General features: G+C 40.5%; 1 protein-coding gene across 2 annotated transcripts in view; it reads left to right on the forward strand.

The window, feature by feature from the left end:
* The window catches only part of scaf8 (SR-related CTD-associated factor 8), a 237750-nt gene that overhangs the window by 170848 nt on the left and 42543 nt on the right, over nt 1–24359 (forward strand). Inside the window, exon 22 of one of the 2 annotated variants that reach the window (XR_010018940.1) lies at nt 12742–13996. The exons of the other annotated variant lie outside the window; for it this stretch is intronic. The gene's annotated coding sequence lies outside the window, so the exon portion shown is untranslated. Of the gene's footprint in view, nt 1–12741; nt 13997–24359 lie in introns of those variants that run through there. 2 annotated transcript variants of the gene reach the window in all.

The raw sequence follows: 24359 nt of genomic DNA on the forward strand, positions 1-24359 counted from the left end.
TTACATCTTTCCTGTAGGTAGGTAACCAAAACTGCACACAATACTTAAAATTAGGCCTCACTAACATCTTGTACAATTTCAACATAATGTCCCATCTTCTGCCCTCATTATATTGATCTATGAAAGCCAATGTGCCAAGAGCTATTTTTAAAACCTTTCTGTTGAGGCTCATGATCTTTGGAGATGTGCATCAGGTCATTGCCTTTACTCTTAATTTGTTTTTTTCTTTCCGTAAACATGGTGAAACATGATGACTGGATGAAAGGTGTGTATCTATGAAAGAGTTGTCTATATCAGCCATATGCAATATTTCTGAGACCTAAATTAATAATGCAGAGAACCCAAGTTCAATTTCCATCATTGCTGTCTGAGATTGAATATTTTATTTCCAAATATTTAAATGAAATACCCATAAAAATTATTAAACCATCACTGATTTACAAATGTCCTTCAGGAAAGGAAACCTGCTATGATTAACTGACCTGATTTGTATTCAATCTTATTGCCCTCTGAAATGATCTAGTAAGCCAAACGGAATCATCACCTTTCAGTGAACAAGGCTTGAGTTTTAGGTTCCAACCTTGGCAAAGCACATTCCTGAGGATTAGTTTGTGATATGCTATATTTAGTTTATTTTGAAATCAGGATTTCTTTCATATCAATCTTTAAATTAGAAATACCTGTCAGAGTAATATAATAGTTACAGTATGTTGCCATCTAATATCTTCTGTACTTTGTTATGTGCACAATCTTAAGGAATTAGTTTGACTAGAACTTATACCGAAATGTCAAATAATTTTCCAGAGGAAACATAGCGAATTTTAAACATAGAACAGTACAGCAATGAGCAGGTAATTCAGTTTACCGTATGCTAATTTTGATGCCAATTTATACTGATTGTCCTCGCTGTGTAATATGCATATCTATCCATTCTCTATATATTTATCTGTCTAAAATCTTCTTAATCCCACCAAACTGACCGCTTCTTCTACTATCCCTGATAACCCTTTCCAAGCATCCATCACTCCCTGCATTTTAAAAAGACTTGTCCTTCATGTCACCCTTAAACTTGTCCCCTCTCATCTTAAAAGCATGTTCTCTGGTATTTGACATTTCTACCCTTAAGAAAGATTCTACCCTATCTATACCTCTCATAATTTTAAAAACCTCTGAGTACTCCCCTCAGGAACTGGCACTCTATGGAGAACAACCCAAGTATGTCTATCCTTTCCTTATAGCTTATACCCTCTAATCCAAACAGTATCGGGAGAAATTTCTTCTGTATCCTTTCCACGTTCTTCATGTCCTTAATATGGGTGACCAGAATTACATCCAATACACTAAATGTGGTCTTACGAAAGTTTAGATATCCACAGCATGACTTCCTTATACTTGTGTTTAACACACCTGCCAATAAAGACAAGCATGCTATCTATATGCCGTCTTTACCACCTTAGCCAAATATTTAATACAAATACATCAGCTTATGGTTTTCTCAATTTGCTTCTAATACTGTCTCACTTGGTGATTTGGAGTGATGTGCTACATCACTTGCAATGCAAAGCTGAACACAGATGTAAAATGAGTAAGTAACAATACTGACGGAATATCTTCCAATAGGATAACTTGTCAGTTTCTCAGCTCATGAATATGCTTAGTGGCCACTGTCCCACAGTATTTGATACCTCCTGTACCTAATAAAGTGGTCATTGATTGTATGTTTCTGGTCTTCTGCTGCTGCAACCTATCCACTTTGAGATTCGACACGTTGTGCATTCAGAGATGCTCTTCTGCGCACCACTGTTGTAACATGTTTTTCTTTTGAGTTACTGTTACCTTGCTGTTAGCTTGAACCAGTCTAGCCATTCTCCTCTGACCTCTCTCGTTAATGAGGTGTTTTTTGCACCATTTTCTGTAAACTCTAGAGACTGTTGTGTGTGAGATTCCCAGGGGATTAGCATTTTCTGAGAAACTCAAACCATCCTGTTTGGCACCAACAACCATACCATGGTCAGAGTCAATTAGATCACATTTGTTCCCCATTCTGATATTTGGTCTGAACAATTGCAGCTCTTGATCTTGTCTACATTTTTTTCTACATTGAGTTGCTGCCACATGATTGGCTGATTCCATATTTGCAATAGCAAGCAGTTGTATAGGTGCACCAAATAAAGTGGCCACTGAGTGTTTATTGTTCTAATAAAATGTTATTTTAGTTTAATGTTTAGTTTAGCTCTGAACTTATCTGTCATTTCTAATTTTATCGAATTATTAAATACCTTAGTACTCAAAAGTGAGAATCCAATAGGGAAAATAGGCATAGATATCGTTTGAGGATGCAATCCAACTTGAATATTAAATATGTTTCAAGATGAGCTGTTTCCACTTCTGGTTATTTGTTTTTGATTTATCAGTGACTTATGTAATAGTCATCTCTTAGAAGTTTGCAGATACCAAAATTGAGTATGTGATTGCAAATAAGCAAAAAAAACTTTGACTGCAAGAGACATCAATAGATTGTTCAGATCAACAGAAAAATGGTAAATAGAATTAACACGATCAGCGATATGTGAAATGATGATTTGGGAAGGTAGAAAGGCAGTGAAATACAAAATGAAAAGATTTAGAAATGTAGAGGAAGAGTGGTATCTTGGGATGTATTTCAGAATTCCATGAAGATAGAAGTTTTGAATATAATAAATTGGTAAAGAACACCTTTGAGCTACTTGTTCTTATTGGTTAAAACGCAGAACTTAAGTGTAGCAAGTTTACGCCAAGACTGCAGAAAACAATTGCTACAACCTGGAGTACTTGGAAGTAGGTACAGAAGAGATGTCGGGGGTAAGTTTTTTATGTAGAGAGTGGTGAGTGCGTGGAATGGGTTGCTGGCGGTGGTGGTGGAGGCAGAACTGACAGGGGCTTTTAAGAGACTCCTGGATGGCTACATGGAGCTTAGAAAAATAGAGGGCTATGGGTAAAGCCTAGGTAGTTCTAAGTCAGGAACATGTTCTGCACAGCTTTATGGGCCAAAGGACCTGTATTGTGCTGTATGTTTTTTTTATGTTTCTTTCTATGTTTCTACTTTGTACACTTCTGGTCACCATAGAAGAGCAAAATTGTGTTGCTACTGAAGTAGTTAGTCATAGTCATACTTTATTGATCCCGAGGGAAATTGGTTTTCGTTACAGTTGCACCTTAAATAATTAAATAGTGATAAAACCATAAATAATTAAATAGTAATATGTAAATTATGCCAGGAAATAAGTCCAGGACCAGCCTATTGGCTCAGGTTGTCTGACCCTCCAAGGGAGGAGTTGTAAAGTTTGATGGCCATAGGCAGGACTGACTTCCTATGACGCTCTGTTTTGCATCTTGGTGGAATGAGTCTCTGGCTGAATGTACTCCTGTGCCCAACCAGTCCATTATGTAGTGGATGGGAGACGTTGTCCAAGATGGCATGCAACTTGGACAGCATCCGCTTTTCAGACACCACCGTCAGAGGGTCCAGTTCTGTCCCCACAACATCACTGGCCTTACGAATGAGTTTGTTGATTCTGTTGGTGTCTGCTACCCTCAGCCTGCTGCCCCAGCACACAACAGCAAACATGATCGCCGTGGCCACCACAGACTCGTAGAACATCCTCGGCATCGTCCGACAGATGCTAAAGGACCTCAGTCTCCTCAGGAAATAGAGACGGCTCTGACCCTTAAGAGGTGATTCTTGAGAGGAGTGCCAAGAACAAACAGTCTTGGCTAAGAAGAAGGGATTGGATAGATTGGATTTGTAATATTTTCAGAAGAGATATAATAATCTGTAAAGTTATGAAGAACCATTTAGGTTCCTTAATTAGCTACTGATTGGAGGTCACAGACGTAAGATTTATAGTTGAAGGTAGCTGAGAATTTTTGGTGTGAACAGACATCCAAAAATGGTCATAGTTAGAAACAGCTAATATGAATATGGTTGACGGTATGATTCTCGCTTCCACAAATCTGATGATTCTTTATGAAGCACTTCTTGCTAAATAAACCAGAAAGCTGTGTGCCCTGGAGAGTTTTTAAAATTCTGAGCCTTTGAAAAGAGGAATCCTTATTTACCTATACATACATAAAAGGGCTACTGGGTAGACTTCTGGGGGGGGGGGTGGGGGGGAGAGAAAAATCAGATGTCCATTACATCTGGAGCTTTTTGTGCTGGACTACACACTTGTGTAGGCAGCAATTATCTTTCTCTCATTAATGTCAGTGTGCTTGCTACTGTCTAGTGAAAGAACTTGAATGATTCACAGGAAGTTTTTTCCAGCACTCAAAAGGCCCACCAAGGTTTAGTACCTCACTTAACAGTCATGGTCAGCTTAGCATTGCAGTTGGTTGTTCAGACAAACTGAGCAGTATGCTTGTCAGACTAGATAAGTTTCAATGTTTAGCTTTGGTAGACTATCAAAGCAGCTCAGTCTTGATCTGAAACATCAACCATCTATTTGCCTCCACAGATACTGCCTGACCAGGTGCATTCCTCCAACAGTTTCTTTTGCTCCAGGTTCCAGCATTAGTAGTTTCTTGTGTCAAAACTTAATGTTAATACCCTACAACACACACAAAAAATGCTGGTGAATGCAGCAGGCCAGGCAGCATCTATTGGAAGAGGTACAGTCGACGTTTCAGGCCGTGACCCTTCGTCAGGACTAACTGAAAGAAGAGATAGTAAGAGATTTGAAAGTGGGGGGGAGGGGGCTGGAAACATTGACTGTTCCTCTTCCAATTAATGCTGCCTGGCCTGCTGCGTTCACCAGCATTTTTTGTGTGTTGCTTTAATTTCCAGCATCTGCAGATTTCCTCGTGTCTGTGTTAATACCATACGTTGCTTTAGAGCAAGATGATGGTGAAGGTGGGTGAAATTATCTTAAATGCTGGGTATCCAACAAAGTTATATGACCAGGTGTGACACAAGTTCATTGGTCTACCTCTACCAGTCCAATCCAGAAAACTAATATCTAAAGATTGAAGAGAGATAAAGATTAGCTTTATTTGTCACATGTACATCGAAAGATAAAGTGAAATGTAGTGTTTGCATCAAATCAAATCAGCAATGATTGTGCTAGGTAGTCCAAAAGTGTCGCCACCCCCCCCCCCGGCACCAACGTGCCCACATCTCATTAACCCTAACTGTGCGTTGTTGGAATGTGGGACGAAACCGGAGCATCCACACGGTCAAGGGGAGAACGTACACATTCCTTGCAGACAGTGGCAGGAAACGAACCCCAAACTTAAAGCTGGCACTGTGAAGTGTTGTGCTAACTACTATGCTACTGTGCCACCTGAATTCCATATCTAAGATTCATTGAAAGAAACAAATGCTTATACTGGATAATTAACATCCAGCTGTTTGATAATACTTTGAACAACAAAGACGATGAAAGCTGCTGCGTTTTTACTAAAGAACTTAAATATTCAAGATTGTTTAATGTCATTTCCAGTACACAGTGTAAAGGAGAATAAAATAATTGTTGCTCCGAATCCAATGCAGCACAAAGAAAAACAAAAAGATAAAGAACACAATTTTTAAAAATACAATAAATTTAAATAGATCTATCCATAAAGTGAAGTGAGAAGCAGGAGTGTCTGTGCATATGGTGACTGACAGAAAATGAAATAGTAGTAGTAGGGTGGGTTAATGGGTCAAAGCATTTATCAATCTGCCTTACTGCTTGGTGAAAGTAACTGTTTTTGAATCTGGTGGTCCTGGCATAGATGTTATATAGCCACCTCCCTGATGAAAGTGGGACAACGGCCCATGAGCAGGTGCGTGGGATCCTTCACAGTGTTACTGGCCTTTTTCCAGCACCTTTCTGTATATACAGTTGCAAGAAAAATATGTGAACCCTTTGCAATTACTTGGTTTTCTGCATTAATTACTCATAAAATGTGGTCTGGTCTTCATCTAAGTCACAATAATAGACAAACGCAATTAACAACACACAAGCAATTGTACTTTTCATGTCTTTATTGAGCACACTGTTTAATCATTCACAGTCCAGGCTGGAAAAAGTTGTGAACCCTTTTATTTAATAACTGATAGAATCTCCTTTAGCAGCAATAACTTCCACCAAATGTTTCCTATAGTTGCTGATCAGACTTGCACAATGGCAAGGAGAATTTTAGACCATTCCTCCATACAAAACTGTTTCAGTTCATTGATATTTCTGGGATATCTTGCATGAACAGCCCTCTCTAGGTCATGCCACAGCATTTAATAAAGTCTGGACTCTGACTTGGCCATTCCAAAACACAAATTTTCTTCTTTTAAACCATTTTGTTGTTGTTATCCTCTTGTTGCATCATCCAGCTTCTATTAAGCTTCAGGTCATGGACCACTATCCTAACATTCTCCTGTAAAATGTCTTCATGCAATTTTAAATTCATTGTTCCGTCAACAGTTGCAAGCTGTCCAGGTCCTGAGGCAGCAAATCAGCCCAAATCATGATGCTCCTTCCACCATGTTTCACATGGGATGAGTTTTGGTTTTGGTGTGCAGTGCCCTTTTCCCTCCAAACATAGTGGTATGCATTTCTGCCTAAAAGTTCAACTTTTGTTCATCTGTCCACAGAATATTGTCTCAGAAGCGTTGTGGAACATCCAGGTGGTCTTTTGCACACTTGAGACACGCAGCATTTTTTTTTTTGAGCAGTAGTTTCCTCCATGGTGTCCTTCCATGAACACCATTCTTGTTCAGTGTTTTTCTTATAGTGGACATATGAACAGACATTAGCAAGTTCTAGAGATTTCTGCAGGTCTTTTACTTTAACTCTTGGGTTCTTTTTTACCTCATTCAGCAATGTATGTTGTGCTCTTGGTGTGATCTTTGCAGGACACCCACTCCTAGGGAGAGTAGCAACTACTGAATTTCCTCCATTTGTAGACAACTTTTCTTTCTGTGGACTTAGAAACACTCGGGTCTTCAGAAATGCTTTTGTAGCCTTTTCCAGCTTCATACATCTCTACAATTCTTCTAAAGTCCTCTGAAAGTTATTTTGATCAAGGCATGGTGCCCATAGACAAATCTATCTTGAGAAGAGCAGGCTTTGTCAGTGACCTGACTCTGTGTGTGTGTGTGTGTGTGTGTGTGTGTGTGTGTGTGTGTTTTTATAGGGCAGGGCAGCTCTACAACCCACATCTCCAATCTCAAAATACCTCCAGACTCCAAATAGCTTTTGTAGAAGGCATTACCCCAGAGGTTCACGTACTTTTTTGAACATAGATTGTGATTGTTTAAATTGTGTAGTTTTAGGCAGATTGTGCTTCTCTATTATTGTGATTTAGATGAAGATCAGACCACATTTTATGAGTAATTAATGGAGAAAACCAGGTTCAAAGGGTTCAAAAACTTTTTCTTGCAACTGTATGTCCTTGATGGTGGGTAGGCTGGTGCCCGTGATGCGTTGGGTAGTTTTGACTACCCGTTTGAGAGCCATTCTGTCTGCTGCAGTGCAAGTTCCATACCATACAGTGATGCAACACTTTAGGATGCTCTCTACTGCGTATCTGTAGAATGACAGAAAAAAAGAAACATGGAATCTAATCTGCTGTTCTACTGAAGTTTGCATATGATCTTCACATTGTTGGTATCTTGATCACCAAGTAGTGAGTCAGTAGACTCCATATTGGAGGCATAAAAACAGAGGAGTGTGTTTTTAATTACTTCACTATGCAGTGGTTTAGGTCTGGAAATTACATTCACAAAAGAAATACAAGTAGAAATTGCTGCTGGTTGTTAATAACTGTCAACTTTTAACATGTCTGAGTGGATTTTCTGTTATAATGGTCAATAGGTGTCGTGGAGTATCACATTTACGTATCTGTTGGCATAGGGTCTGCACAACACACAGATCAACATTCTAGAATAAAACCATGCATTTAATGGGAAAACTGTTGCAGATATCAATAGGACTGGTCCTAAACTTACTGATGGAGATTGGAAACTGAGATTTAAAGCATAGCAAGGAGGTTAAAGGGTGAGATATATTAAATTATATACCAAATATAATTCAAAATTATAATTTCAAAGCAGTATAAGAGGTTAGTGGAGTTTATTAGAAAATTGCCTCCAGTTCAACAAGTAAATTTAATATCAAAGTACATACAGGTATATGCCACCATATTTTACTCTGAGATTCATTTTCTTCCAGAGATTCATAGTAGTTACAAAGAAACGCAATAGAATCAATGAAAAGCTACACATGAACAAAGACGGACAAACAACCAATCCTTGAAAGTGAGCCTGTAGGTTGTGGAATCAGTTCAGCATTAAGGTGAATGAAGTTATCCAATCTGGTTTAGGAGCCTGACAGTTCAGGGGTAATGACTTCCAGAACCTGAGAGAGTGGGTCCTGAGGCTCCTGTACTTCCTTCTTAATGGGAACAGCAAAAAGTGAGCGTGGCCGAGATGGTAGGGGTCCTTGATGATGGATGCTGCTTTTCTGCACAGTATTCCTTGTAGATGTGCTCAATGGTGGAGAGGCCTTCTCCTGTGTTGGACTGGGCTGTATCCAGTACTTTCTTGTAGGCTTTTCCATTCAAGGGCATTGGTGTTTCAATACCAAAACGTGATGTAACCAGTCAGTATACTCTGCACCGTGCATCCAGTGATTTGTCAGTTTCAGATGACAGGCTGAATCTTCGCAAACTTCTAAGTAGAGACACTAACATGCCTTCTTTGTAATGTCACTTACATGCTGGACTCAGGACAGATATGATGTTGCCGAGGAATTTAAAGTTACTGACCCTCTCCACTTCTGATTCCCTGATGACCACTGGCTCATGGACCTCCAGTTCACCCCTCCTATAGTCAATAATCAGCTCTTCGGTTTTGCTGACATTGAATGAGAAGTGTTGTTGCAACATTCAGCGAGATTTTCAATCTCCCTCCTATATGCTGATTTGTCACCACCTTCAATTTGACCAACCATTGTGTCGTCAGCAAACTTAAATATGGCATTAGAGCTGTACTTAGCCTCTCAGTCAAAGGGGATGGAGCGGAAGATATTGCTGTAAACATTCACGTGGATCTGCCAGGCAAGAAAGCAGGAACAAAAGCCTTTAGGGCAACTGAAAGTATACTTTATATTACATTGGGATAGTTCAGTGACAAGTCTAGTCACTTACTCGTCTCCTAGTTTCTTACATTTTTTTTTCAATCACACAAATAGTAGTGTGTGAAATCTGGAATGTGAAACAATCAAAACTGACTACTCAGTAACAAGACAATTCTAATAGAAGAATCCAAAGACAAGTTGTCAGCCATGATCGAATGGCAGAACAAACTCAATGGGCGAAATTCTGCTCCTATGTCTTATGGAGTGTGTAACGATTTTCTGAGTGGCCTCTCAGTCACAGATTTATGATTATCTCAAGTTCATCCCAGAAGTATGTACATCACTCAGTGATTTTGTAGTAACCGAAGCATGAGGATAGAATGTGAAGCAGCAGTAGAAAGAAGCTAGCATTTCAGAAAACATGAAATGGGTGCAGTCAAATCAATCTTTAAAATTAGCCTTTGACATTTCACTGAAGGAAATGTTGTCCAGAGATGTATCTGTTAGTTAATTTTAACAGCTGAAAACACAATTTTAAAGATTAGATTCTCAGTTTTCCTCATATTTCTTCAACATTGATCACTAGGTTTACAGTCACAGTATGAGTTCCCATAATGCACTGATGCTTTGTCTTCCATTTTGACCAAACATTTCATCGAAGCAGTGGGCCTCCTAAAATATTAAAATAGTGCAGTAGTGTGTGACAAGCAAAGGATAACATTAAAGAAATATATCATGTTTGCGACAATATATATCCTACAGATGCAAATAGCCAACAGGAAAAGAAGTTCATCTGTGGCTAACAAGACAAGTTAAAGATGAACTGAATCAAAGAAAAATTGTATTGTCAAAAGTGCAGTAAGCCTGAGGTTTGGGGGGGAAAAAAATCAGAATTTGGTAAAAGGAGGGTAAAAAAGCTGGAGGAAAGTATATACATATGAGTATTCTATGGATAAACATAATAGCACAGAATAATAAGTTCAACAGATATGAAAAAGACAAAAATCATGTAAGTTATTCTGGGTACAATTTAGACTGAAACAAGATGTTATTTTGGGGACTTTGGAAATGGTAAAGAAACTGAAGAAATCGCTTAAGTCTGTAAGAAGTAAATAAATATCCTTGGTCTGTCTTTGGTGGAATAAATAACAAAAACATTCAGAAAAAGTGGAGAATCACATGTTTAGAATTAATAAGGAGCTGAAATAAAAATAGTGGAAAAGCAAATTACTAGAGAAATAAATGTAACTGAAAGCTGATAAATCCCCAGAACCTAATGACCCACGTCTCTTTGTTTTGAAGCAGATGGTAATGGAGGTCAGGGGTTCCCAACCTTTCTCATGCCATGGACCAACACCATTAAGCAAGGGTCCGTGGACCCCAGGTTGGGAACCCCTGATGGAGATAATAGTAGATGCCTTGGTCGCCATCTGGATGGATTGGTAACAAATGAAACCTTTCTAATTAAGAAAGAATGGAGAGGGAAAATGTAAGAATCAATTATTAAGGTATTTAGAAAATAGTAATAGGTTTTATTAGAGTTATATAAATTTAAATACAGGAAATCATGTTTGACAAAGCAGCCCAAGTTTTTAAGAGGTTGTGGCCGGCAAAATAGATAAAGGTAACCCAATGCAGATGATATATTTAATGTTATAGAAGGCCTTTGATGAGATATAATAGAAGGGGTAATTTAAAATGAGCAAAAGGAATTTGGGATTAGTGACATAGATTGAGAATTGGTTCCCAGAAAACAGGAAGTGAGAATAAACAGGTAATTTCTGGTGAGAAACCGTGATTATTGGTGTTCTGCAGGGATTAATGCTGGAACCCAAATGTTTACTATCTATATCAGTGACTTGGGTGAGGAGAGCAAGTGTAAAATATCCAGGTTTCAAAGGTAGATGCAAAGAGGCTTAAGGAGAACATAGATGGGCTAAGTGATGAACAAGAACATGATGGATAGAATATAATATAGAAAAAAGGGAGATCATCCATTTTGTTAGAAAAAATTGTAAGTTTTCTGCAGCAAAGTTACTAATTGTTGGTGTTCACAAATGGATCTGGATATTCTTCTATACAAATTACTGAAAGCTACAAGCTGGTCAAACAAGCAATTACAAAGGTAGACAATATGTTAAAGGTGTGTTGCAAGAAAATTTGAGTACAAGGGTAGTGAGATTTTGCTGCAATAAAATGAGGCTCAAATGAGAGAAGACCTGGAATGTTGCATATGAGTCTAATCTACCTATGTAAGGAAGGATATACTTGTGATGGAAGACTGTAAGTTCATCAAATTATTGCCTGGGACATATGGGGAAAAGCTAAGCAGACTGAACCATAACACAGAGGGAGACCCTTTAGCCTGTTGGACTCCTTGTTGATCAATCCCATCAGTCCCATGTTCCTTCCTCATTACCCTGTAGCCCTGCAATTTATTCTTCTTTCGTACCTGTCTACTCCCCTTTTCCTCATACCCTCCCATGGGTGGGGGTTAATTTCTGAAAAAGTCATTTAGCCTAACAGCGCACATTTGGATCATGAGAGTAAAACAGAGGACCCAGCGGACACCCACACTGTCATACGCAAAATGTTCACTCTCAACAGCATCCAAGATCAGTATCAAACATAGGTCCTTGGAGATATGAGGCAGCAGTGGAACAAAATTTTCCCTGGGCCTGACAGGGTATATACAAATGGGATGTTTCTCCTGGACAGGATGTCCAGAACTAGAGGTATTATCTTAGAATAAGGGGTTCACCATTCAAGTTGCAGACGAGAAGAAATGTCTTCAGCCAGAGGAGAGTGAATCTTGGGAATGTTCTACCCAACAGGGCTGTGGGAGCTTAGCCACTGAATGTGGTGGTAAATGGATGAAACATGAAAAAAAAGGATACAAGCCTGGTGCAAAGTGGTGTTGCTATTGAGGAGGAACAACCATTATCTTTTGGATTGTAGTAGGAGCAAAGGACTAAATGCTCTACTCCATTTTTATGTAACTGCAAAAGATGCAGCACCTACCCTTTTCACTTCTCCCTTCCAGGCCCAAACATGACTTTAAATTGGAGAAGTTATGTACTTGCACTTCTTCCCAGTTACTGCATCTGGCTCTGGTGATGTAGTCTTTATCTTGCAGAAGTCAAATTCAAATTGGGTGACTGGTCAGTTGCAAGGATGACCCTGAGCTTCCAGTTGACTATCATTTTATTTTTTCATTCCACTCTCATTCTGACCTCCTACACCATTCCATAGAGACTAAGTGTAAATTCAAGGGACTGAGTCTCATTTTTCAACTAGGACTGCAGGACTCAACTTTGAATTCAACAGATATTTGGTCATTCCAGCTGTGAACATCAGTTTTCTAACATTCGTGCATTTTTTCCTCTCCTCTTCATTCCCCTCATCTGATATTTCAATTTTCATTGATCTGTTCCTATTTGTACCTCCTCCACATTATATTTGTTATTTAAGCAGTCTCTTTCAGTGAGCATCTTCACCATTGGGTCTTTCTCTCCAAGTATCCACCCTGTGAAAGACGTTTTTATTCTCAACAACCCCTGCTCTTCCTCTGCAACTTAATACTTGTTGTATTTAACTTTAATGAAAGTTTAAAGAATCTAAAACATTACCTCTGTCTTTCTCTTCACAGTTGCTGCTTGACCTGCTGAATATTTCCAACATTTTCAATTTGATTTCATTATTGTATACTGATTTTGTTTAAGTAGTATTTGCTGCTATATAAGTATATTATAGCACAAATTAGATCCTACAATGCACATTGCTACTTCTGAATGGATTATCAAGGTTAAAATTTCCATCTTTCTCAAATAAACATTATTTTGTAAATTGGTAATTTTGATTGCTGCACCGAAAATAGCTGCTTGTGAAATCTCTATTGACAATTAATTGCATAGGAGGTTTGTGTTAATTAAGCAGTGATTGTTGTTAGAGTTGTAAAAGACCCTATTACAATGTTGATGAAATAAACACTTTTAAATCACAATGTGTAAACATTGCAAGCAGAGTTTTATTGCCACATCGTCATTTGCTTAATCACAAAATCAATGAGCAGGACTTTGCCAGGACCTGCCAGCAGTTCCGTGTAGAATTGCTGGCATTAACCCAAATCTTCCAAATGGGGAAGTCCCAAACTTGTTATTTGGGATCTACCAGTGATTTTCCTGTGCTTCCAATGCTGAACTACACATGAGGTCCAGTAGCAGAACATAACTTATTGAATTCCCAAGCATTTGCATTGGAGAATCTGCAATCTGCCACAGAACTAACATGTTCATTTGTATGGAGGAGAATGGTTGCACATGAAAAGAGTATAGTGACTACTCGTTATGAATTGTGTTTACCTTAATGTTTCAAATTATCTATTGGTGTCTAAGCTTTAAAATTATTTTAAAATAGTAATTTCAAAAATATTTGGTTGATTTTTAGTTTTTAAATTCTGAAGATTAGGGACATTCAGAAGAAGCCAAAACCTTTGACAAGTTTAACAGCTGATTTGGACTTTGATTTGGTTTATTCTGGCTGATCACATGACAACATTATTTCACACGTAACCCAGCTGCTGCAACAGGCCCTACCATATTGATTTTTTATTCTATCAGGAAATGAACAACAGGGAATCTGGGAAAACTAAGTACAAACTTCTTCCATATGTGAGCAGCTGCAGGTTTTCACTTAATTCTGCTTCTTTATTCAATGGGCCCGATTTCAATGTTGTCATTACATTCAAGCAAGTTAAGCTCACTGTAGTTGAAGTGCAAGAAACATAGCAGCTTCAAGCATGTGTTAGATATGTGGCTGAACTCACATATCCTGATGTTGATGATCCAGTAGTGCTACTGTGCTGTTTGCCATAATGATTTGGCATTTCATTGTTTGCCTCCCTTTTGAACTATGTTGAATAAACAATAGAAACTAAACTTGTAATAAAAAATTAACTTTGTCGTTTTCTTTTAACAATGTGATCATTGTTAATTATTGTACTAATAGAATCATAGTCGTACAGCATTGAAACAGGCACACTGGCCCACAGCATTTGTGCTGATCATCATGCCTATCTTCCATATTATATTAATTCCATAACCACCTATGTCTTGTTCATTCATGTACCTGTCCAGATGCCTCTTCGTTGTTGTTGTGATTCTTTCTTCTACCACCACCTCTGGCAGCCCTTTCCAGATAGCAGCTACTCTTTTTGTGGAAGATATATCCCTCAGATCCTCTTTAAACTTCTCCCCTTGTCACCATAAACCTATGGCTACTCGTGTTGGATACCCTTACTATAGGAAACAGACACTGGCTATTTGTCCTATCTATGCTTCTTATAATTTTACATACCTCTGCCATGTCACCTCTTCAGCCTCCTTCACCCTGGGGAAAACAGGCACAACCTATCCAGTCTCCAATCCAGGCAACACCATTGTGAATCTTTTCCATTCTGTCTCAAGCTCAATTTTGTCCTTCCTGAGGTATGCTACCAAGAACTGTACACAATACTCCAAGTGCAGCCTAACCAATGTTTTGTGCAGCTGTAAAATGATGTCCCAATAGCTATATTCAGTGCCTCAGTTGATGAAGGCAAACAGCTCATATACCTTCCTCACCACCCTATCTATCTGTGTTTCCATTTAAAGGAGCTATGTACTTGCACTCCAAGGTCTCTCTGTTCATCAACACTCCCCATGGCCCTACTTTTCATTGTGTATTTTCTGCCTTGCTTTAACTTCCCATGTATCGCTTTGTATGTGTCCCATTTAGAGCCCATCTGCCATTCCCTTGCCTAATTTCCTTGTCAATTTCTTTGTCATAACCTTTGGCAGAGTTCTTCAATGGTCACTGTACCAGCAACTTTGGAATTATCTGCATACGTATTAATCATGCCATTTATATTCTCAACTGAATCACTGATGTATATGACAAACAACAGAGGACCTAACACCGATTCTTGTGGCACACAACTAGTCACAGGCCTCTGATCTTAAAAATAACACTCCACTTCCACCCTCTGCCAATTTGCTAACTCACCCTGGATCTCATGCCTTGTAATCTTCCGGACCAGTCCATTGTGAGATGCAAACAATACCTCATAATCCCCTTGATCACCTCTTCAAAAAATTCAATCAAATTTGTGAGATATTATTTCCCACACTACAAAGCCATACCTACTGTCCCTGATTACTACTTGCATGTTCAAATGCCAAAGAAGTCCTGTCCTTCAGAATCCTCACCAATAGTGTTCCCACTGATGTGTCACTGGCCTGTAGTTCCCTACTTAGCACAACATTGGATATCATCCAGCAAGCGCGTGGAGGTCGGCCATTGAGAACAGCGGGAAGAACGTTTAAAAGCGAGCAGAGTTGAGAAGGTGATGGTTATTTCTTCGGCATTTTGAACGGGGCACAACTGCGCAAGCGCATGGAGGTTGGTTAGTGAGAACAGCGGGAAGAGTTTAAAAGGAAGACAGATTTGCAGAGCGGGCGACGGAGTAGTGGGGGACAGAGTAGGAAGGCTTTGGCTCAATGGGACTTCAGCGATAAATGGTTGAGGCGAGGTAGGTTATCTGTTTAAAATAAAGACAGAGATTATGTGTTTGAGGCTGGTTTTCTGTGCTCCATGTCAGATGTGGTAAGTCCTCGAGACTCCCAGACAACCACATCTGCACCAAGTGCATTGAGCTGCAGTTCCTTAGAGACCGTGTTTGGGAACTGGAGATGCAGCTCAATGACCTTTGTCTGGTCAGGGAGAGTGAGGAGGTGATAGAGAGGAGCTATAGGCAGGTAGTCACCCGGGGACCACAGGAGACTGGGAAGTGGGCAACAGTCAGGAGAGGGAAGGGCAAGAAGCAGGTGCTAGAGAGTACCCCAGTGGCTGTCCCCCTTAACAATAAGTATTCCTGCTTGAGTACTGTTGGGGAGGATAGCCTACCTGTGGTAAGTAACAGTGGTCGCACCTCTGACACAGAGACTGGCCCTGTGGCTCCGATGGGTAGGAAAAGGAAGAAGATGGCAGCAGTGAGAGGGGACTCTATAATTAGGTGGTCAGTTAGGCGATTCTGTGGACGCAGGAAAGAAACGCGGGTGGTAGTTTGCCTCCCAGGTGCCAGGGTCTGGGATGTTTCTGATCACGTCCACAATATCTTGAAGTGGGAAGGAGAACAGCCAGAGGTCGTGGTACATATTGGTACCAACAACATAGGTAGGAAAAGAGAGGAGGTCCTGAAAAAAGACTACAGGGAGTTAGGAAAGAAGTTGAGAAGTGGGACCTCAAAGGTAGTAATCTCGGGATTACTGCCTGTGCCATGTGACGGTGAATATAGGAATAGAATGAGGTGGAGGATAAATGCGTGGCTGAGAGATTGGAGCAGGGGGCAGGGATTCAGATTTCTGGATCATTGGGACCTCTTCTGGGGCAGGTTATACTTGAATCCAGGGAGGACCAATATCCTGGTGGGAAGGTTTGCTAAGGCATTTGGGGAGAGTTTAAACTAGAATTGCTGGGGGATGGGAACTGAGCTGAAGTGACAGAGGAAAGGGAAGTTGGCTCACAAATAGAGAAAGTTTGGAGACAACGCAAAAGGAAGGATAGGCAAGGGATAGAGAAGGGACGCACTCAGACCGATGGTTTGAGGTGTGTCTATTTTAATGTGAGGAGGATCATGAATAAAGTGGATGAGCTTAGAGCATGGATCAGCACTTGGAGCTATGATGTTGTGGCCATTACAGAGACCTGGATGGTGCAGGGGCAGGAATGGCTACTTCAAGTGCCAGGCTTTAGATGTTTCAGAAAGGATAAGGAGGGAGGCAAAAGAGGTGGAGGTGCAGCACTGTTGATCAGGGAGGAAGTCATGGAAGGATTGTCTACAGAGTCTCTGTGGGTGGAAGTTATGAATAGGAAGGAGTCAATAACTCTACTGGGTGTTTTTAACACCCAATAGTTTTGACCACCCAATAGTAACAGGGACATCGAGAAGCAGAAAGGGAGACAGATTCTGGAAAGGAGTAATAATAACAGGGTTGTTGTGGTGGGAGATTTTAATTTCCCAAATATTGATTGGCATCTCCCTAGAGTGAGGGGTTTAGATGGGGTGGAGTTTGTTAGGTGTGTTCAGGAAGGTTTTCTTGACACAATTGTAGATAAGACTACAAGAGGAGAGATTATACTTGATCTGGTATTGGGAAATGAACCTGGTCAGGTGTCAGGTCTCTCAGTGGGAGAGCATTTTGGAGATGGTGATCACAATTCTATTCTCCTTTACCATAGCATTGGAGAGGGATAGGATCAGGCAAGTTAGGGAAACATTTAATTGGGGTAAGGGGAACTATGATGCTATCAGGCAGGAACTTGGAAGCATAACTTGGAAATAGATGTTCTCAGGGAAATGTGGCAAATGTTCAGGGGATATTTGCGTGGGGTTCTGAGTAGGTATTTCCAATGAGACATGGAAAGGATGGTAGGGTACAAGATCTGTGGTGCACAAAGGCTGTCGTAAATCCAGTTAAGAAGAAAAGAAGAGCATGTGAAAGGTTCAGAAAACTAGGTAATGATATGAATCTAGAAGATTATAAGGATAGCAGGAAGGAATTTAAGAATGAAATTAGGAGAGCTAGAAGGGGCCAAGAGAAGGCCTTGGCGGATAGGATTAAAGAAAATCCCAAGGCATTCTACAGGTATGTGAAGAGCAAGAGGATAACATGTGAAATAATAGTGTGAAAATGGAAAAGTGTGTATGGAACCAGAGGAAATAGTGGAGGTACTTAATGAATACTTTGCTTCAGTATTCACTACGGAAAAGGATCTTGGCAATTGTAGGGATGACTTGCAGTGGACTGAAAAGCTTGAGAATGTAGATATTAAGAAAGAGGATATGCTGGAGCTTTTGGAAAGCATCAAGTGAGATAAGTCACTGGGACCGAACGGGGTGTACCCCAGGCTGCTGTGAGAAGCGAGGGAGGAGATTGCTGAGCCTCTGGCAATGATCTTTGCATCATCAATGAGGACAGGTGAGGTTCCGGAGGATTGGAGGGTTGCAGATGTTGTTCTCTTATTCAAGAAAGGGAGTAGGGATGGCCCAGGAAATTATAAGCCAGCGAGTCTTACTTCAGAGGTTGATAAGTTGATGGAGAAGATCCTGAGAGGCAGGATTTATGAACATTTGGAGAGATATAATATGACTAGGAGTAGTCAGCATGGCTTTGTCAAGGGCAGGTTGTGCCTTACGAGCCTGATTGAATTTTTTGAGGATGTGACTAAGCACATTGATGAAAGTAGAGCCGTAGATAGAGTGTATATGGATTTTAGCAAGGCTTATTGAGAAAGTAAGGAGGCGTGGGATCCAAGGGGGCAGTGCTTGGTGGATCCAGAACTGGCTTGCCCACAGAAGGCAAAGAGTGGTTGTAGACAGGTCATATTCTGCATGGAGGCCAGTGACCAGTGTTGTGCCTCAGGGATCTGTTCTGGGACCCCTTCTCTTTGTGTCATCAGCAAATTTACTAACCCATCTCTCCACTTCCTCATCCAGGTCACTTATAAAAGTCACAAAGGTTGAGGGTGTTGTGGATAGTGTGGAGGGCTGTCAGAGGTTGCAATAGAACATTGATAGGATGCAAAACTGGGCTGAGAATGGCAGATGGAGTTCAACCCAGATAAGTGTGAGGTGGTTCATTCTGATAGGTCAAATATGATGGCAGAATATAGTATTAATGGTTAGACTCATGGTAGTGTGGAGAATCAGAGGGATCTTGGGGTCCGAGTCCATACGACACTCAAAGCTGTTACGTAGGTTGGCTCTGTGGTTAAGAAGGCATACAGTGCATTGGCCTTCATCAGTCATGGGATTGAGTTTAAGAGCTGAGAGGTAATGTTGCAGCTGTATAGGACCCTGGTCAGACCCCACTTGGAGTACTGCGCTCAATTCTGGTCGCCTCACTATAGGAAGGACGTGGAAACCATAGAAAGGATGCAGAGGAGATTTACAAAGGTGTTGCCTGGATTGGAGAGCATGCCTTATGAGAATAGGTTGAGTGAACTCGGCTTTTTTTCCTTGGAGCGACGGAGGATGAGAGGTAACTTGATAGAGGTGTATAAGATAATGAGAGGCATTGATTGTGTGGATAGTCAGAGGCTTTTCCCCAGGGCTGAAATGGTTAGCACAAGAGGGCATAGTTTTAAGGTGCTTGGAAGTAGGTGCAGAGGAGATGTCAGGTACGTTTTTCACACAGAGAGTGGTGAGTGTGTGGAATAGGCTGCCAGCGGCGGTGGTGGAGGCGGAAACGATAGGGTCTTTTAAGAGACTCCTGGACAGCTACATGGAGCTTAGAAAAATAGAGGGCTATGGGTAAAGCCTAGGTAGTTTCTAGGTAAGGACATGTTCTGCACAGCTTTGTGGGCTGAAGGGCCTGTATTGTGCTGTATGTTTTCTATCTTTCTATGTTTCAGTATCTCATCTGTGACTAAAAGAATCACTGTCAGGGACCCAGCAGCGAGGGTCCCTTGTTCCCCAAAACATTCAAGGATACTCCTAGTCAAGCATTGAGGATATATGCACCTTTATGTGTTTCAATGTCTCCAACACCTTCCTAGTAATGTTCATGGACATTACTGTTACCTCCCCTGAATTCACTAGCTTCAATGTCCATCTCGAAGGAACATATAGACAAGAAATATTATTTTAAGACATCTCCCATTTCCTGTATTTGTAAACATTAATCATCACATTGAGCCTTGAGGGCACCAGTTATCTCCTGAGCTATCTTTTTCTCTTAATATATGCAGAGAATCATTCTGAATTGTCCTTTAGCAATACACACAAAATGCTGGAGGATCTCAGGTAGCATCTATGGAGGAGAATTAACAGTCAACATTTCAGGCTGTGACCTTCATCTGGACTGGGAAGGAAAGGGACAGAAGCTGTAATAAGAAGATGGGGGAGGGGAAGGAATACCATTTGGCAGGTTATGAATGAGACCAGATGAAAGGGAAGGTGGGTGCCGGTGGAAGGTGAGGTGAGGGGTTTGTGGGGATGAAGTAAGAAGATGGGAGAGATGGGAGGTGATACATGGAGGAAGTATGGGGCTGAAAGAGAAGGAATCTAATAGGACAGTGAACCATGGAAGAAAGGGAAAGAGGAGGGGAACCAGTGGAAAGTGTTGGGCACATGAGGAGAATGGAAGGAATGAGAGGGAACCAAAATGAGGAATGGGAAAAGAGAGAAGAGGGAAGCAACTTCTGGAAGTTCAGAAAATGAGTGTTTGTGACATCAGGTTGATGCCTACCCAGGTGGAGTATCAGGCGTTGCTCCTACAACCTGAGTTTTGCCTCACCAGTGCAATAGAGAAGGCCATGGACAGACATGTCAAAATGGGAATGGGAAAAAAAATCTGAAATGCGTAGCACCAGGAGATCCATCACAAACAAAAGAAAATCTGCAAATGATGGAAATCCAAGCAACACATACAAAATGCTGGAGGAACTCAACATTTTCTGAGTTCCTCCAGCATTTTGTGTGTGCTACTGGGAAATCCTGCCTTTTATGGCTACAGAGCAAAAGTCTTCTGGTTTCCCTGCTCCTTCCCTTTCTTCCATGGTCCACTGTCTCTCCTTTTAGTTCCCTTCTTTTTCAGTCCTTGACTTCTTGCAGCTATCACCTCCCAGTTTCTTGATCCTTCTTCCACATCCACCCACTTTCCCCTTCACCTGGTCTCACCTGCTACCAGCTTATATTCTTTCTCCTCCCTACCTTATTCTGGCTTCTGACCCCTTTTCCAGTCGTAATGAAGGGTCTTGGCCCAAAACGTGGACTATTTATTCCCCTCCATAAATACTGCCTGACTTGCTGAGTTGCTCCAGCATTTTGTGCATGTTGTTCAAGATTTCCAATACCTGCAGAATCTCTTGTATTTATGAATTCTCCTTTATCTCATCTGCCAGAGATATCACAAGACCATTTATTGACCTTCTTATCTTTCTCTGACATACCTTGTACTCAAAGGATGTGCTTAATCCTGGCTGCCTCTATCTGGTATTGACCTCCTATTTCCTGACCAGATTCCTAATATCACTTGTCAACCAAGGTTCCTTAATCATGCCAGCCTTACCCTTCACTCTAACACAGAGGTTCCCAACCTTTTTTATGCCATGAACCAATACCATTAAGTATTGGGGTCCATGAACCCCAGGTTGGGAACCACTGTTCTAACAGAAACATGCTTCCCTGAACTCTTTCTATCTCACTTTTGAAAGCCTTCTATTTGTCAATGTCTCTTTACATGCAAACAACCTTGCCCAATGTACTTTCAAGAGTTTCTATATGATCCCATCAAAATTAGCCTAGTCTTGAGTTAGGACTTCAACTTGAGAACCAGGCCTTTTTTTTCCTTAATCATCTTGAAACTGATATAATTATAGTCACTAGTCCCAAAATGCTCCCCCACTTGCTCAGCTTCATTTTTTAAAGTGCAGCCCCATCTCTAATAGAACCATTTACATAGTGTTTCAGAAAACCTTCCTGGACTCACGTAGCAAATTCTGCCCCATCTACTCTCTTACCACATGGTTAGTCCACATCAATATTAAGGAGGTTAAAATTTTGAAGATATAGCTAGAACTTGTCATCATTTAAACAAGCTTCACTGTAATTCACACTTCCTTAGATAAAAATCCTTTTCCCAGATAGAATACGCACAACCATCAGGTTTGGGCTGCAGGTATCATTTGTGCCAGGCAAAAGCCATCTTCAACAAGGAGGGGTCTAACCACCTCTTCTTGAAGTCGATTACACTACAAAAGCTCATAGATAGTGAAAATGCCTTTCATTCTCAGCTACTACACTCCACAAGTAACTCAGCAGCAAAACTTTATTGTTACTCTTCATTTGTCTAAAACACAAAAACAATGGGACAGAACTCACAGAGAAATATCAGCAGATTTGGACAAATTGCTGGCATTAACAGGGAAGTACTGACTGAGATCTGTGGCTGTTACCCTGCTGCACTTTGCTGTTGGACTACACATTAAGTCCAGTGGCTGGGAATGAAAACCATTCCTTATCTACAAGTCAGGAGCATTACAGAATTTTCTCTGCTTGTCTGGATGATTCCTTCTAAAACAGAGCAACACACACAAAATGCTGGAGGAGCTCAGCAGCCGGTCAGAGTCTATGGAAAAGAAAAAACAGTCAACATTTCAGGCCGAGACCCTTCATCAGGACCCAGCATTTGGATTTCCAGTATCTGTGTCTTTTCTCATGTTTGTGATCCTTCTAAAACAGAATTCAAGATTCTTAGCATCATTCAAGATAATGCAGCTTCTTGACTAATGCCCAATCCCAGGGGATTGTGGCTACAGTGTGAGATAGCTATGGAAACCACAGCAATATAACTTCACTGTGACAATGCTATGATAAAAAATACTTTAAAATCAAAGATTATACTTTATACTTTATTGTTGCCAAACAATTGGTACTAGAATGTACAATCATCACAGCGATATTTGATTCTGCACTTCCCACTCCCTTGATTACAAATATTAAATATTAAAAATAGTAAAAATTAGTAAATATTAAAAATTTAAATTATAAATCATAAATAGAAAATAGAAAAATGGAAAGTAAGGTAGTGCAAAAAAACCGAGAGGCAGGTCCGGATATTTGGAGGGTGCGGCCCAGATCCAGGTCAGGATCCGTACAGCAGTCTTATCACAGTTGGAAAGAAGCTGTTCCCAAATCTAGCCGTACGAGTCTTCAAGCTCCTGAGCCTTGTCCTGGAGGGAAGAGGGACGAAAAGTGTGTTGGCTGGGTGGGTTGTGTCCCTGATTATCCTGGCAGCATTGCTGCGACAGCGTGCGGTGTAAAGTGAGTCCACGGACAGAAGATTGGTTTGTGTGATGCGCTGCACCGTGTTCACGATCTTCTGCAGCTTCTTTCGGTCTTGGACAGGACAACTTCCATACCAGATTGTGATGCACCCTAGAAGAATGCTTTCTACGGTGCATCTATAAAATTGATAGACTATAGGTGCATCTATAAAGATTAAATGCAACATCACTTTTGAACCTTGTCCATGATATGCAGGGTTGTTGGATATTGGTCAGTAGGTGTGCTGAGGCCAGCACCTGTTCCTGCCACATCGCTAATGTTTTGTCCTTAGAAGCTAATTTTCGTTATAATGAGAAGGAATAGAAATATCATTTTTCAGTCAAAGCTTTCTCAGATCTTTAAACTGTCATTATCAAGGTCATATGATTGCAAGTGAAAGTAATCAATAAAATGAAATATTAAGGCATCTGTTAGTCTTGCGAGACCATGGATCTGCGCCTGGAAAGTCTTCACTCTCCAGGGCGCAGGAAGACCAGCAGTTGCCCATGCTGCAAGCCTCCCCTCTCCACGACACTGATGTTGTCCAAGGCATTAGGACCCATACAGCTTGGAACCAGTGTCATCGCAGAGCACTGTGTGATTAAGTGCCTTGCTCAAGGACACAACACATTCCCTCAGCTGGGGCTCGAACGCATGACCTTCAGATCGTTAGTCGAATGCCTTAACCATTTGACCACGTGCCCACACAAAATGAAATATATGCTTAATGATAAACTGGAAGTATATCAACACTAGTGTATTTTTGCAATGTAATATTGTTATTGTAGCCACATGAACTACAGCTGCGTAGTTTGCTAATTCCAAAACCTTATGAAAATTTCACTGTTGTAAGCAATGGTCTCAAAGTGATGTATCTTTAGTTAGTAATAGCAGTGAGATATAAGCTCCTACTCAAGCATTACTTTGCAGAAGATACTGTTGGCTACATTTTATATCCTTTTCACTTATTTCAGAAATATGGTTTTGACTTTTTACAATCCAGAACCCAGGGCTACTTGTAATGCTTGTACCTTTATTGTATCAATTTTCTTTTAAAGCACTTCGCATTTTTATCACTACTTAAAACCTGTTCTGCTTTGTTCTGCAGTCCTAAATCCAGTAGCAAATCTTGCCTTCAGTCATTTACTATGACAAAAGGATATCCAATACAATTGTAGAAAGTGGAGTCCTTTTGCTCTTTACCTACTCCGTCTCAACAATTAATTTCAAGGTAGCTTGTCCAGGTCTTTTCCACAATTTATCTGCATATTTCTTCTTCTTCCTTTTCCTTCCTTACTTTGATGTGATGGTCTGGAAACATATTAATCTGATTGCTCCTTTCATACCTTTATGCTTTTCTGGATGCATTCTACTACTTCACTGATAATTACTTTTTTCTA

This window comes from Mobula hypostoma, chromosome 8 (genome assembly GCF_963921235.1).
Source record: "Mobula hypostoma chromosome 8, sMobHyp1.1, whole genome shotgun sequence".
NCBI classification, from domain to species: Eukaryota; Metazoa; Chordata; class Chondrichthyes; order Myliobatiformes; family Myliobatidae; genus Mobula; species Mobula hypostoma.